Source organism: Mustela nigripes, chromosome 2 (assembly GCF_022355385.1).
Source record: "Mustela nigripes isolate SB6536 chromosome 2, MUSNIG.SB6536, whole genome shotgun sequence".
Lineage (NCBI taxonomy): Eukaryota > Metazoa > Chordata > Mammalia > Carnivora > Mustelidae > Mustela > Mustela nigripes.
The window spans coordinates 40,821,395-40,837,581 of record NC_081558.1 but is presented as its reverse complement, the minus strand read 5'-3'; positions in this window follow the sequence as shown (position 1 = coordinate 40,837,581).

Here is a 16,187-nt window from a genome sequence, read left to right as displayed (position 1 = left end):
CACAAACTTCTTTAGAAAGCCTGTTGGCCAAATTCAGTATTGCCGTGTCCTTCCTTCTTTCCTTCCTTCCTTCGGTCCCTTTCCTTCCTTCCTTTTCTTTTTTCCTGCTTTCTTTTCAACCCAGTTGTATTCAAGGCTTAGGAGTTGACAGTGGAGTCCACAAAATGCAAAACAAAGAACCAAGACCAAAATAAGTTGTATGCTTGCTTTATTTGAGAGTTTATTTTTGTCCCTTCTCTTTGGATTGCTCTGTGTGCTGTGCGGGAACCAGAGCTACCCTGAGACTGAAATTTGCTGAGAGAAGGAAATCTCCACTCCCAAACTCCTCCAAGACCCTCCAGGAAACCAATCTTCCCGGGGTTTGCATGTTCGTATGGCTACATGTCAAACTCAATCTGTTACAGGGCGTACAACCCCCCAAATCAGCATCTCAGGAAATGTAGCCTACATCCTGTGGCCATCTGGAGCCCGCTTCACCAAGACGTCTATTTTTCACCGGAGAAGTTGCAGAAAGGGTTAATCAATCACTGTGCCAGTTCAAACACCAAGCCTCCCTCCTACCTCCTGCTCGCAGCCGCTTTGCTCCCCAGCTCCAGAGCCGGCTGAACGAGGCCCCACATCAAAGCTGGAAACTCGAAGCAAATGTGCCAAAAGCCCAAATGGAAGTGGTGGAATTGGAGACGCCTTTATTAAGTGTCACTTCTTAATCCAGCCCCCAACCAGGCGGAGGCGACGACTGTCACACCCAAAGCAGGATTTAGACATGCCAGGTTGGGTGGAGAGTAGGGCTCCCCAGCGAGATTTCTAGTTCCCCCCTGAAAGTTGTTTCTTTGATAACTCACCTTGAGAATGTGGCCGGACCAAATGACAGCAGCGCCGCCTCGCCAGGGTTCCAGAACAAGCTATGCCCTGGTGCCCTTCCATGGACTCCCTCAGAAACGTGCAGGCGGTCAGTCTGCTCTTCCTTCTTGAACATTGCTTGGAATTGGACACAGATGGCAATGCCTCCACTGTTGCGTAGGTCCTCGGAGAAACTGAGGCTGGTGTGGTTCTGTTACCTTTCTTGTCCTGGTTCTTTGTCCCTTAGTGAGAACATTGTCATTATCCCTTAGGGTCATCAATAGGCATGGTCACATCTTCCAGTTTCCCCATCTCTTGCAAATGGGGGCTTCCCAGTCAGATGGGCTTGAGTGAAAATCATAGCTGTGGCACGGTGTGCCTGCAGGGCTCACTTTTCCTGGTCTCCACTCTACCCTCTGTAAAATGGGGACAAATCAGCATTCCTTGAGGAATCTGAGTTGCTGAGAAGAATTGTGAGAAAATGCGTGTGAAGGATCAGGACAGCGTTGGCTGTTAATAAACACTCCATGTAGCTGCTTCGTGACTGTTGTCGATCACATATTCATTTAACAAACACTCTCCAGATGCCCTCTCTGTGCTAGACACTGGCTTAGGCAACTGGTGGCAATGATGAACAAAATAGGCAAGATCTTGGTTTCCATGGAGTGTGTGATCTCATCAACAGAAAATTTAAAGCACACGAATGAGTAGACAAGAACATGTAGAGGCTACTGTGATAAAGTCCTGAGGCTGGCACGTGGAGACTAGGAGCTCTGGAAAGTTCCTCTGAAGATGAAAGGACTGAGTCCAAGATCTGAGTCTCAAGACACACCAGGCATGTGAGCATTCCAAGCAGAGGCCATGATTCAGGACAGAGCTTGGCATGTAATCTGTGGACAGAGAGAAGGCTGATGTTCTCAGAGCACAGGGAGAAGGACGTGGCAGTGGCCTTATTTCTGTACAAGTTTGAAGTGTTTACAGGACTTAAGGAATAATTTTGCACTTCACTCCCTACCCCACTTCCTTCTCAAGTCTGTCCGTCTGTCGCTCAGGACAAGGGCAGAGTTCCTGATCCATCCCTCTGCAGCCCAGAAGCCCCCTCTGGCATTCATAAAGGCACAGATTGTTTCCAAGAGAAATGCAGAACCTCAGAGCCAAGCAGCTTTGAAATCTCTGGAGGGAAGTTCACACACATGCCAAAGAAGGCAAAGTAGAAACATAACTTTTTTTGTTGTTGTTTCTCCTTTCCCAGAAGTAAAATGGACATTGTGACTGTTACAATACATGGTGACTGAAATCTCAGCTTCATTTTCTTTGGTTTTTCATGCCTGGTACAAAGGGCTAAACATCCGATTACTATCTGCGTGGCTTTTCTGTGAGGTTCTGTGTGTTCTGACAGAGAGAACACGTCATGAGGAATCGTGTCCCACGACTGGCTTTTCAGTTCTGCACCTTCATCGCTGTGTGACCCTAGTTAATTTACTGACCCTCTCTGAACAAAGCCTCTCTTTCTTCATCTGCAAACTAGAGATCTTAATATTTGTGCTGTAAGAATTCTATTAGGCTTAGTAGGCGGAGCACTTAACATGGTCCTGGCAGCAGGTAGAGACCCTCAGCGAGGAGGCATTTGAGCAGAACTAACAGTAATGTAAGTCCCTAGCTCAGGGCACAGCAAAGTGCTGCCCATGTGCCAAATCAGGACTATTGCAATTTTTATAAATAAAGTTTTATTGGAACACAGCCTCACCTCCTTGTGAATCCTTTGTCTGCCACTGCTTTCCTGCTACCTCAGCTGAGTTAAGTAGTTACAACAGAGGCCATAGAGGGCCCACAGAGCCCAACTTACTCTCTGGCCCTTCACAGAAAATGTTTGCCCATCTTTCCTCTTGACTCCAAATGTCAATGTCTTTTCTAGTGTTTTGAGATGCCTGAAACTTTGTTCCATGTCACAGAGTTGTCTTGGGTTCTCTGTCGTAACTTGCTCATGGCAGGCCGTTACTACAGTGATTCATTTGAATTAAATACACACACACACACACACTCCTATTTACCAATCTTGGTGTTACTCAGCCTTTTATTCTTCCCAGAGAGCCTTTCCTTCTGTTGCATTTTTTTTTTTTTTTTTTTCAGACCCTTTCAGTCCCTTTATCTGTGCCGGGCGGACAGATGCTGTAGGTTTGCAGTCACCCACATCACCTTTACCCTTTGCCGGATCTCATGTTCCTGGGTTGAGCAGACCCTGCTGACCAGCCGGCGCCTGTGCCTTCTATCCAACCCTCTCCGCCCCTCCCCCGCAGGTGTCAAACTGTGGAAGTGGCTATTGAGACCTTCTAAATGTCCCCAAGCAAGAATTGCAAATAATAGACCAGCCGGTAGGGGTCAGATGGTGGGATGCTAAGCCAAGCAGCCTGGACTGGACTATCCTACAGTGTCTACCGTCCCTCACCCCCTCCTCCTCCTAATTCCATGTCCCGCCACTTTATTTTATTTTTTTTTAAGATTTTATTTATTTATTTGACAGACAGAGATCACAAGTAGGTAGAGAGGCAGGCAGAGAGGGAGAGAGAGAGGAGGAAACAGGCTCCCTGCAGAGCAGAGAGCCCAATGTGGGGCTCGATCCCAGGACCCTGGGATCATGACCTGAGCAGAAGGCAGAGGCTTTAACCCACTGAGTCACCCAGGCACCCCCATGTCCCGCCACTTTAGCCTGGCTTCTTCCAGCCCAGACCCCCTGGCCTCCTTCCAGTTCCTCAGTCACCGGCAGTCACTTGCTCTAGCTGTTCCCTGTTGGATACCTTCCCTCAGACAGGGGACCTTCTTTCATGAACCTTCTCCTTGAGTCCTGCCCTGACCACCACACTGAATACTGCAACCAGCCAGCCCTAGGAACATTCCTGCTGGATCTCCCAGAGGGGCTTGAGTTCTCCCACAGCATTTCTGACCTTCTGCCGTACTCTACTGCGCACTTATTATGCTCATTGTCATCTCCCCCATCATAGTCCCCAAGAGCAGGGACCGTGATGTGCTTTGCTCCTTGCTCTATTCCAATCGAGCCCAGAACTTACGTATTTACTGATTTACCAAACACACTGCACTTATTCTGTGCCTGACACTGTTCTAACCTCTTTAAACATACCTACTTACTTAGTGGTAGGTACTCAATAAAACCGTCGCAGAATTGGGAGACTAGAGTGAGACAGCAAGTGTACAAGGGTTCTGGAGTCAGACAGAGTGACATCCCCACCGTGCCCCTGACACAGTCCTGCTGTGTAACCCTGGGCAAGTCACTTGAACTCTCTGAACATGAGTTCTTTTTCACTGAGAAAAGAGAAATGAGAATTCTCGTTCGAAGAGTTGATGGGAGGGTTAAAGAGGACGTTGTTGGAAAGGTCTGGGTATCATTTGCTGCACAGAGAATGAGCTAATGGTGGTAGCACTTTGGTAGTGATGGTGCCGTGTCACTAAGCAGTCTTGAAGTGCCAGGCAGGCCATGACTTCTTGTTCCTATCACCATCCCTCTTTCTGCAAAGAGCAGCAAGACTTATTAGGATCATCCATAAATGTCAGTTCTTCAAGCCAAATTAAGGAAGGAGAAAAATTTAAGAAAATTTTTAAATTAAATTAAATTTAATTTAAAATTTAAGAAAAATTTTCTTGGGTGACCTTTCCTTGAAATTAATGGGAACTATTTCAAAAATTTCAGTTCTAGTAGCTTTCGTGTGTGTGTATGATATTGTGGTAAGAACACTTAACATGAGATCTACCCTCTTAACAAATTTTTAAGTGTGTAATACCATTATTAATTGTAGGCACAATGTTGTACAGCAGATCTCTAGAACTGGGTGACTTTGTATAACTATAACTTTCTACCTATTGAAAAGTTCTACCCCATTTCCTCCTCCCCATGGCCCCTGGAGACCACCATTCTACTCTCTGCTTCTACGAGTGTGATGATTTTAAATACATCGTATAAGTATTTGTATTTGAGATACTACATCTAAGCATTACAGTGTTTATCTTTCTGTGACTGATTTTCCCACTTAGCACGAGGTCCTCCAGATTAGTCCCTGAAGCCTTGGGTGGCAGGATTTCCTTCTCTGTTAAGGATGAATAATATTCCACTGTATGTATGCTGCCTTTTTTCATACCCTCAAAGAAAACCCAAGAATGAGTAATTTAAATATAAAAAATGGATTTATTTAGCTATTCAACAACCATTTTGTGTATTTATTGATCACCTGATGTGAGCTAAAAGCCTTGTCCCAGAAATTGAGGACACATGGTAATTACTCTACTTTGGGTAACCACTATCCTGGTATAGTCACACTGGTATAGTGACGATGGATGGGCTAACCACATCATAAGTGTTCTGATGAGGAAATACAGACCCAACAGACATGCGCATCTCCTGTGGTTAGTGGCCACTGATCCTTATCTTTCAAGTCCCATATACTGTGCTGTACACTGGCGGGTGTTCATATTTACGGTGTACCTGTGATGTACTTTCTATCATTCACTTTTTGTAGGGAGCAAACGAAGTTTAAAGAGGTTAAACTGTCCGAGACCAGTTAGTAAGAGACAGAGGCAGGAATTAAACTCCAAACTCAAGCTCTTTACCCAGGCATAGATCAGTGAGTGGCTGACACTAGCTCTTCCTACCTATAGTTGATGGGCACTTTCTGAGTTCATTGCCTTTTTAGAATGTGTTTTCTCATCTGTACCACTGTAAGACCATTAGAAGAAGCAGAAAAGACAATAAACAGAAAGTCATGAGCTAAGACCTAGCCCATGGTATGCTATAAATGTTAGTTCTCATCCCTCTTTCTTCTTAAATAACTTTTTGATTGTAGAGTCCTAAGTGGATGTACAAACATATACACCAAATAATTACAATAATAACAGCTAATATCAGTGAAGTACTCCCTATGTGCAAGGCATGGTGTGAAATTCTTCTCATGGATGAACTTACTGTTATCAGCACAGTAACCTTTCGGGTAGTTGCTATTCTTATCTCTTTCTGCAAAGGAGACAGAGGCACAGAGATCCTAGAAAAATCTCCCAAGGTCACAGAGCTCTTACAGGGCAGACCAGGATTTAGTCCCTGGTGGTCTGGTTCCTGAGCCTGCTCTTAACCATTCTGTCATCTAAATATCATCCAGAAAAGGGTGGAAGATACCCTTAGAAGTGGTTTCTGGTGGTAGTGGTACCACCATTTTTAAGATTCCAAAAACCTAGGTGATTTACTTGTTCTCAAAATAATGCAATAGAATTTATGCATTTATTTTCACACTGGGTAGCTTTTTCTGCATTATTAGCCTCATGTTGCTGATGGTCCCATACATTTCCCTTGTAACATCAGTCAATCTCACGATAAGGTCTGCATTATTTTTCTCAGAATGTACTCCTCTCACCCCCCTCCCCCCACCCCCCCACCATCAGCTAGCTCAGCATGGGTACACAACCAAGTACTGTAAATGGGCCCCCGGATCATTTCAGCAAGCTTGCAACACCTCCCAACAGTTGTAATAGAGCTCGTGATTTAATTTTGGAATGAAAGATTGGGAAGCTCTCTCCATACTGCTACTCCCCAAAGCCACTCAGATATTTCTATGTCATTAACTGAAAGTCATGTCCACTTTCTCAATGATTCTGTCCAACTCAATAAAGCACGTCACCCAAATTACAGAAAATACTTCCCATTCTCCCACAGGATTACCCCAAAAAGACTTAAAGACAAGGAAGGAGGAAGGGGAGTCATTCTTTTATGCTCCTTTTCAAAGTTGCAAATCTCAGTCAGGGCCCCCAAAACTTGAGTTACCTCATCTGGACGCCGCTTTGCAAATCAATTGGTCCTTTCTCGGGCAATGAAATATTTGCTTACTTCTCCTAATGAGTGTGGTTTTGCAGACTGTAATTTCTCCGCAGCTACATTGCCAGGGCAGGTTTCAACAGAAATATGCAAACAATAAAGCACGACAGGGCACGCAGAGTTGGGTCATAAAATGCACGTCCCCTGTGTGCTGTGAGGCAAGACGCCAGCGGCCTTGTGCCCTCAGCCACCTGTGTGCGATTCCAGCCGATCATCTGTGACTCACTGGAGGCTGATCAGACTGTTTCTGTCCCGAGGCCATTTTATTATAACGTTCGGTTGTGAATTTCATTAAGTTTTACAGTCCGACACGTGTGTGTTTATAACAAAAGCTATCTCCCCTTGTGGGATGACATTTGTTTTTATAAAACAAAAATTAAATCCAAATCTAAGCTTACGGAGGTTTAGAAAAATGTGTGTGAAAAACAATAGGAGATAAATTGTCAGCATTGACCAGCATGAAATGCAAATCAGTGTCCAGGGGGAGACTTCAAGAGCCGTTTCTGGCATCACTCATGATGCCATAGGAAACATAGAGGGGGACGTCATGGAGGCGTGCTCTATGGGCCATTGAGTAGCTGGATACTGAACCCAGCCAGGGCCAAGAAACACCCAAGGAGGAAAATACAGAATTTTGCCCAGGCAGCCAAAAAAGCAGTATTTCTTTCTTCATTACAGAGGTGGGCAGATCCGAGTTGCCCTCTCTCTCTGTGCGAAGGGAGAGTCAGGGATCCCTGCCTTTGAGCTTCTCGCCTTTCTCAGGGTGATCCTGATTTAGGGGAGGCACAGGGACCCATCAGATACTGTGTTCCCCTCTCTGTCTCATGGTACAGAACAGTTAGGCCTCAAACCCTCTAAGAAACACATACAATGTCCATTATCTTATATTTGGGTGAATTGTTGAGTTCAGGAGCTGGCAAATGTTCCTGGTCGGAAGCCAGTATACATAGAGTAAATATATTGAGCTTTCCTGGCCCTACAGTCTCTCCCCTTAGTCCTCAACTCTGCTCTTATAGTCCAGAAGCGGGGTTAATACAAACATGGAGGAACATGATGAGGTTTTAAGAAGGACTTTTTCTTTAACTGAAATTTGTATCTTATTTATTTTCACACATTACAGAATATTATTTTCTTTTTTAAATGAAAGCATGGAAAAATTTGAAAACCATCCTTGGGTTACAGATTTGGTCTGTACAAAAATAGATTTGGCCTACGGGCCATGGTTCGCTGATCCCTGATCCCTGATCTATCAGAAACCCTGGGGTGGACGTGGGAGATTGCTACTGGGTAACCTGGTAAGCTTTGCTCCTTTGCTTCCGTAAGGCTACTTCTCCAGTGGGCTGGAACAGAAACATTCAAGAGGTCAAAAGCCAGTGGCAACTTTCTCATTGACATTCTGATATTTAATAGTATACTCAACCTGGGGCAGGTGGGTGGTGCAGTCAGATAAGCGACTGACTCTTGATTTCAGCTTAGGTAGTGACCTCAGGGCCATGAGATTGAGTCCTGCATGGGGTTCTGCCCACAGTGTGGCATCAGCTCGAGATTCTTTTTCCCTCTTCCTCACTCATGCTCTCTCTTTCTAAAATAGATAAATAAATCTTTAAAACATAATATACCCAACCTAAATTATGATTTTTGTGGAGATCACTAAGTATATTTACTTTTGACTTTTATAAAGGTAGTTAATAACTATTGTTACCTCACCTGATCTTTGGCAAGATCTATTTCTCCCTGCCTATGTGGTCCAAAGCCCCATTCCATAAACCTTAAGAAGAGATACAGTTGCTACACCTGAAATCAAGTTAGGGCAAATTCTCTTGTTCAGCCAGTAATCACTCCTCTCCCCACTCCAAGGGAGAGGTAGTCTCCCCCACCCCCCCCCCTTCTTTTTTTTTTTTTTTTTAAGATTTTATTTATTTACTTGACAGAGATCACAAGTAGGCAGAGAGGCAGGCAGAGAGAGAGAGAGAGAGAGAGGAGGAAGCAGGCTCCCTGCGGAGCAGAGAGCCCGATTCAGGGCCCAATCCCAGGACCCTGAGATCATGACCTGAGCCGAAGGCAGAGGCTTCACCCACTGAGCCACCCAGCCCCCCCCCCCCCCTTCTTTGATGTTAGGTTCAACCAGATGACTTAATTTGACCAGTGGAGGAAGAAAGGTGGCAGTTCCGGCCATAGGCCATGCGAGGAATGGTGTGTTCCCATCAGCCCTTCAGGAGCTTCTGAGCTCCTATATGAGATGATTATGCCCGGAAGAGCGGCCGTCCCTTCCGCTTGACCCCAGCATGAGAGACCCCGGAGTCAGCCTCACTTTGACTCACTTTGACCCACAGACTCACAGCCAGAAGCAGGGCTGTGTCCGCCAAGCCACAGTCCAGGGACCCAGAAATGAATGCTTATGGTTGCATGTCCCTGAGATTCGGGGTGATTTGTTTTGCAGCGTAATTAAGGCAATAGCTGACTAAAACACAAGTTAATGGCAGAGCTGAGACAAAACCCCAAATTTCCTAAACCCAACCTGCTTTACTTGCCATTTAACTAGAAGGAAAATAAATTCACAGAAGACAGCTCCTGGCTGTAGGATATCTTGTCGGTGTGGCCTCAACAGTCACCATTTCCAGAACAAGGTAGATTGGGTATTTGTGGGGTGAAATTATTGATGAACCCTATTCTGTGTCAAGCCCCTGAGCTCGCCTGGCATGTGTGCCTCTCCTCAACCACGTCCCGATGCCCAGGCTCTTGGCTTCCTACATGTCGCCCCTCCTCCTTTATATAATTGTTGTATTTCTTTTTTTCTTTCTTTCTCTCTTTGTTTTGACTGCCAGCAAAGCTTGGCACACTGTGAGAGAGAAACCTCTTTTTGTTTATCTTGAAAATGGATGTGAGAGAAAAAGATCATCTCTAAGTGGAAAGGCAGTGTTAGAAAGAGAGAAGGAACATACCCTTAAATTACTAAAGAATGATGCAAGTCACATCAGAGAGCACAAAAGAAGCCCTTGGGAAGACTAATGAAATTGGGGGTGTCTAGAAGTTTCCGTGCTCATATGCACATCTTCCAACTGTCCAGAACCAGCTCACTTCGTGTTCTTGAAAAGTTGTAAATTTGGTGCTAAGCTCGATTTAATGATTGGCCTAAATAGAGTCGATATTTGGCAAAAAGGTTGTATACTTGAGAAGGACAATTCAGAAGAAGAGAAAGTGGATTCAGTTGAACTGCCCTATTTTCCCCTGTTGTCATAATAATTTTCCCTGGGCACAGTGGTTTGAGAGGAGAACTTGCTGAGGAAACCATTTGGGTTTTTCCCTGTTGGTTCTGTAGCCATTAAAATCATTTTAAAAAACAATTTCAAAGGGGTGCCTGGGTGGCTCAGTGGGTTAAGAATCTGCCTTCAGTTCAGGTCATGATCCCAGGGTCCTGGGATCAAGTCCATTGTCAGGATCCCCACTCAGCTGGTGGAATTTTGATCAGGATAGCATTGAAAGTATAGATTGCTCTAGGCAGTATAGACATTTTAACAATGTTTATTCTTCTGATCCATGAGCATGGAATGCTTTTCCATCTTTTTGTGTCTTCTTCAATTTCTTTCATGAGTGTTCTGTAGTTCCTTGAGTACAGATCCTTTACCTCTTTGGTTAGGTTTATTCCCAGGTATCTTATGGTTCTTGGTGCTTTGCAGATGACATGATACTTTATATGGAAAACCCAAAAGACTCCACACCCAAACTACTAGAACTTATACAGCAATTCAATAATGTGGCAGGATACAAAATCAATGTGGCAGGATCAAAAATTGAACAGAAATCGGTTGTTTTCTTATACTCTAACAATGGAAAAAATAGAAAGGGAAATTAGAGAATCAATTCCATTTACTATAGTATTAGTATATTCCCTTTAGATTGCTACCAGTTTCCTAGAAGCATCAATAAAGAGCCATAAATAGGGGTCCTTCTAGACCACTAATAAATGGAAAGATAAAAGCCAGAAAAGCATCTGTAAAGCAAAGTTATGCTTTGAGCATAGTGTAACTCAGCACTGTAAGAAAAGAGCAATCTTGAAAATTAATGGTCTCCTTCATCATAAGTAAAAATGGGTCAAGTCTGCTGACTTTCCTGTGGAAGTAAGAAATTATTCATGCAATGTGATCAATTGTCCTCAGTATGACAATAAGGACAGGTAATGTACTGGGTCAAATATTGGGACCTCAAATAAAAGAAAAATGGTGGTTTTTAAGCCTGGGGTTTTTTGTTTGTTGTTTGTTTGTTTTGCCTTTTTTTTTTCACTTTTTCTTTATTTTTTTTAAAGATTTTATGTATTTATTTATTTGACAGACAGGGATCACAAGTAGGCAGAGAGGCAGGCAGAGAGAGAGGAGGAAGCAGGCTCTCCGAGGAGCAGAGAGCCCGACCCGGGGCTCGATCCCAGGACCCTATGATCACAACCCGAGCTCAAGGCAGAGGCCTTAACCCACCAAGCCACCCAGGTGCACCTCACTTTTGCTTTAAAAAATCACCAAAGTAACGATGAGGCCAGCAACCTCATAGCCATTATTTACATCAAAATGAGATTAAAGCAAAATCATTGGTGTATTCTTGTTGGTTGTGCCTGACACCCAGGGGGTGCAAGTAAAGCCCCAGTCCTCCCAGCAGTCCCCTGACCATGCTGCACTTCCTGGTGTGACTTACACTGATGAGGGCAAAGGGAGGTTTACCTTTTCCTAATTCACACAGACGCCCTCTAACATCACTAAGTCAAGCATCTGCCGTAGGGGATGCCATTTTCCTATTCACACAAACGCTCTAATGTGGGCTAGTGGCCTCCCAAGCCAAAGCAAAGTGATTGCCAAATACTACATTTGAGCAACAAATAATACTTAGAATTCTCACCGGTATTGTTCATGAAAGTGAAGTGTTCATGAAATTGTGTTTTAATTCTGGGCCTTGTCCAACAATATCATGGAGTTCTGTTAACTGAGCAATAGCATTCTTGCTTTTCATCCACATTGTTTTGCTCTGTGGATGCCATACTTTGCTGGCTGAGAAAAGACTGGGCCCAGGATTAGTGACTAATGAAATGGTCCTTTGGAAGAACCTACCGAATATGACTAAGCCCATCTAGTTACACTGCTGGTTTGTTCACTAGGAATGGGCGTATCTCTTTTAAGCCCAACCCAGATGAGCTTTTAGTTGTGGGCTGTTAAAGGAATCCCAAATACTGTTAAAGTGGGATTTCTTATATGTTCTTGAAGATTCATTCAGGTTTACTCAGCCTCCTCCTTACCATATCCATAGTCTGGTAGTTTTCTATTTAAATTTTCTCATTGGAATAACCTAATTCAATGGAATATTTCAAATGCAATACAATTAAATGTGATATAACATTTCTTAAGGGCAATTTTATTTAAAATAAGGCCTGGAAATACTAGATCCTTTTGAACCAGCAGTTCTTGGCAACCTCTTGGCCATGTCTCCTTTCATAATACTCATCTTCATTCAGTCCTTTGTTCTAGAATTTTCCTTCCTGTCTCCAAGTCTCTACACCTACTATTCTTTCTCCCTGAGATCTTCTTCTTTTCTGTCTTCCCCTAATTATTTCCTGTTCATCCTTCACATCCCAGCTCCAGTATGACTTCCTTGCATGACTTCCCTAAATTATTCTTTCCACATTTGATTCATAGCCTGTGTCTTCCATAAGGAGGTCAACAAATCTGTATCTCCAGAACCTCAACCAGGGCCCATCACTGAGGAAACGTTCACCAATTGTTAGGATCTAAGTGTTTTGTGTCTACCCCACAAATCACGTGTTGGAACTCTACCCCTCAATGTGATATTATGGGGAGGTGAGTCCTTTGGGAGTTAATTAAGTCTGATGAGGTCTTTAGGGCCTTCCTTACAGAAAGAGGGAAAGAGACAAGAGCTGGCTTGCTCTCTCTCTCTCTCTCTCTCTCTCTTTCTGTCATGTGAGGACACAGAGAGAGGTCAGCTGTCTGCAAGTCTGGAAGGAAACTTTCACCGGGAACTGAAGCTGCCACTACCTTTCTTTGGAACTTGCCAGTCTCCAAAACTGGGAAATAAATATCTGCATTTTAAGTCCCCCCGCCTGGTATTTTGCTACAGTAGCCCAAGCAGATTCAGACAGCAACTATTCATTGACGGACAGATGAATGAAAGTGTGAGAGGAAGAAGCAGAGAAGGGAAAATTTATCTGAAGGATAAATTAAATATAAATAAACAGATACCTGTTTAGGATTTAGCCATCAGGATAAGATGAGACCAGTAACGGTGAGAGCAGCAGGCAGGAAACCAGTACTTCTCACATGAGTATTCTACATGCCTCCACCAGAAACACTCTGCTGTCAGAGGGATGGCCTCAGCATATTGTTAGACACATGAAAAAGGTTGGAAGGCAGTATTTACTGCATGGATCGCACTTTCTTTTAAGAAAAGTATAATAGAACAACACAAATGTGCACAATAATCTAGAACAAGGACCAGAAGCCATCAACACATTAAGAATAGCTGTCTCGGGATGGTATAAATCTGGGCGATTCCTTTCTTTTCTTTTGCTCACCCATATTTTCTCGTTTCTCCACAATTAGCATGTGCCACTTATGGGCACCATATGTCGCTTTCCTCCCACACAGGCTCCATTTTCCCCTCACGTCTACTTTGAGGCAGCCTCAGTAAGTAGCTTTTTGTGTTCTCCAAAAAAGAATCTGCTTAAACTGTGAGCACTGGGGAACAATGTAAATTCTGTGGAAGTTTTTCAGTGAGGCAAAGAGGATGCTTCTACCTCAGAGCCCACAGTGATGATCTCAAAAAAAAGGTCCCCACAAGACAGTCTCTCCTATCCAGGCTCTTTTCTAAGTACCCAGTGGGTTTCCCTCTTTCTCATCCCACCCCCACCCCGTGGCTTCTCAATCTCTCTTGGCCCCTTGCCTCAACTCCAACTTCTGATTCTTATAAATGTAAAGTCACTTCCTTCTTCTGCGTGAACACTTGTCCCGGCCCCACACTTGCTCCAACCCCATAGCCGGTTGAATGTAACTTCTCAGCAAAGGCCACATTTCCTCAGTTAAAAAAAATCCTCAAACCAGCTGCTGAGAAGACATAATTTCATCCATGTTGCTATGCATAAACAATAAAATTTAAACCATAATTATATAAAGATGAAAAGGTTTGTGTGTGATTTATCATTTTCCCACAGAGTCTCTATCACTTCCTAGTGAAGACCATTGCTGGCCTTTAAAGCAGAAAGATTTCAATGAAGAACAGAAGTATAGACCACAGCCTGATCCAAGATTTTGCTGATCTTTCAGGAACATGATCCACTACACATTGGTCTAGTTATCAAGTTTCCCATCATCCTCTAGACCTTGGTTTTCAGATTCTCCAAGCTGGTGGAACTTTCGAAAATCTTCTTGGTGGAATTATAGGGCATCTTAAAGGGCTTGGCACAAATACAAAAAATAAATCTACAGAACTCCATTTTCTTTCAGAAGTCCCCACTGTTGCCTTTTGAGCCTTAAGAAATTCACAGGACCCTGTAAAAAGCCACAGTTCTTAGTAATTGAGCAGAAATAGAAAGGGGCTGAGAATGGCCAAGTTCTAAAGCATTTTCCAATCATTCTAATGCTAACTCACCCAGTTTCCATCCAGAGCTCCCATATATAGCTGAAGTCGGAATTCCTTTCCTTGTTGTAAATAATCAGATGTAACCTTTGTCAGTTTTCAGTAAAAGCAGCTTTCTCTTAACTATAACACGCCAGGTCCCGTGCTAAAGCTTACCATGCATCCTTCCATCCAATTCTCCCAGTAATCCTTTCCACATTGTACAGATGCCATTCCTGTCACTATTTTGGATAACTAGGGGTTAAATGACCTATATAAATTCCCATAGACAGTGGAGGTTGTGTTTGAAGCAGTGGCTGACATCAAATCCACGACTCCTAACTCTTTGAAACATTCCTGCTTCCCCTATAAATTTAAATCTTCTCTGCCTTCCTTGTAGCATATAGCTAGAGAGAATTACATGTTGTCCTTAGAACAGATGCACTAATATTATATTTGCAAAAAAAGGTTTTCTGTTGCTCTGGCCCACTTATTTTTTTAAGTGACCCCTATTAGATAGCAGTTAAACATCTGTGTTTCCAGATGGTTGGGAAGAACATCATGTGTGTTTCAGCCCCTATCACTGGAACTCCTAGAAACCAAGGAGAGTAAATTCAAGGACTGTTATTATGGAATATATTAATATATCATTCCAAAGTCTTGGTCTTCTGAAATTAAAATTGTCATATCCTGTATCTTTTAGAATGTGTGTATATCTACACAAGAGCATAAAATGGTAATTTTCCCAAAAGATTGTTAAAAGGTATACACTAGTGCTCTATCCTTTCTTAACTCTGTAAGATCAAAAATCTTTAAAATTATTTGTCCTTTAGAATCCACTGTTAAAACATATAAAAGATAGAACATACAATTTGTTCTACAAGATAGAATTTTATGAATACAAAACTTCTTACCTTTTCATATAAACATGTAGGTATTTTCTTCCAGGTCAGACTCAATTAACCCTCATGAAGTCTTCATACAAGAACTATTTGTGATTCAGCAAAAGACAAAACAAAAGTTTTGATGAAAGTGGTAATTCTTTGGGGTTTCATTTTGCAAGTACAAACTCAAGGATAAAATTTAAAGGGTATCCTAGTTACTATCCAAAATCTTGACTCCCACTATGAAATATTATTGTCTCACACAGAAATAAAGTACGGAGGGGGGGAATTTTTTATCTTCACAGTCCTTCTAATTTTTCTTATATGTGTGCTTATGGCATCAAAAATTAGATATCCAGAGGTACTTTTTTAGCCCTGCCATCCATCCAATTTGAGTTCCAATTTTGGTTCCACTGGACACTAGCTGTGTGACCTTGTGCAAGTTCTATAACCTCAGCTGCTATGCTTATAAAATAAGGATTGTAGAGTTAAAGCGTGGATGAAATGGGATAACATTTTCAAAGTTCTAATGTCCAGCAGACTGCCCAGCACACAGTAGGTGTATAATGCATAGTCACTCTAATGATCATGATCATTTCCAAACTTCCTCTAGCCACTTCTCAATATCCGATTGCCCTCTATGAATGCAAATCCACAAGTCCTACCCTCATCCTACCGCTCTGGGATACACAAAGTTCTGGTCATTAACAGTCACAATCCTCAACGTGGTATTGTTTAATGAGCCCTTTGGGTCTTCCTTGGCACTCTAAATTCTCTACTACCCACCTAACTCTTGGGATGAAAATACTATCTCAGGAAGATCTTTCACATCATGCAAATTTCCGAGATACTACCTAATACTAAGTCTTTAGTTTATATTACCTAACTCTCATGAGGCAAGGATTGTTGAGAAAGAACACCACAATACAGATAAGTTTTGATGAGAGAAAAGAACAGGGAAAAGAACTTAGCAAAGTTGACGTCAA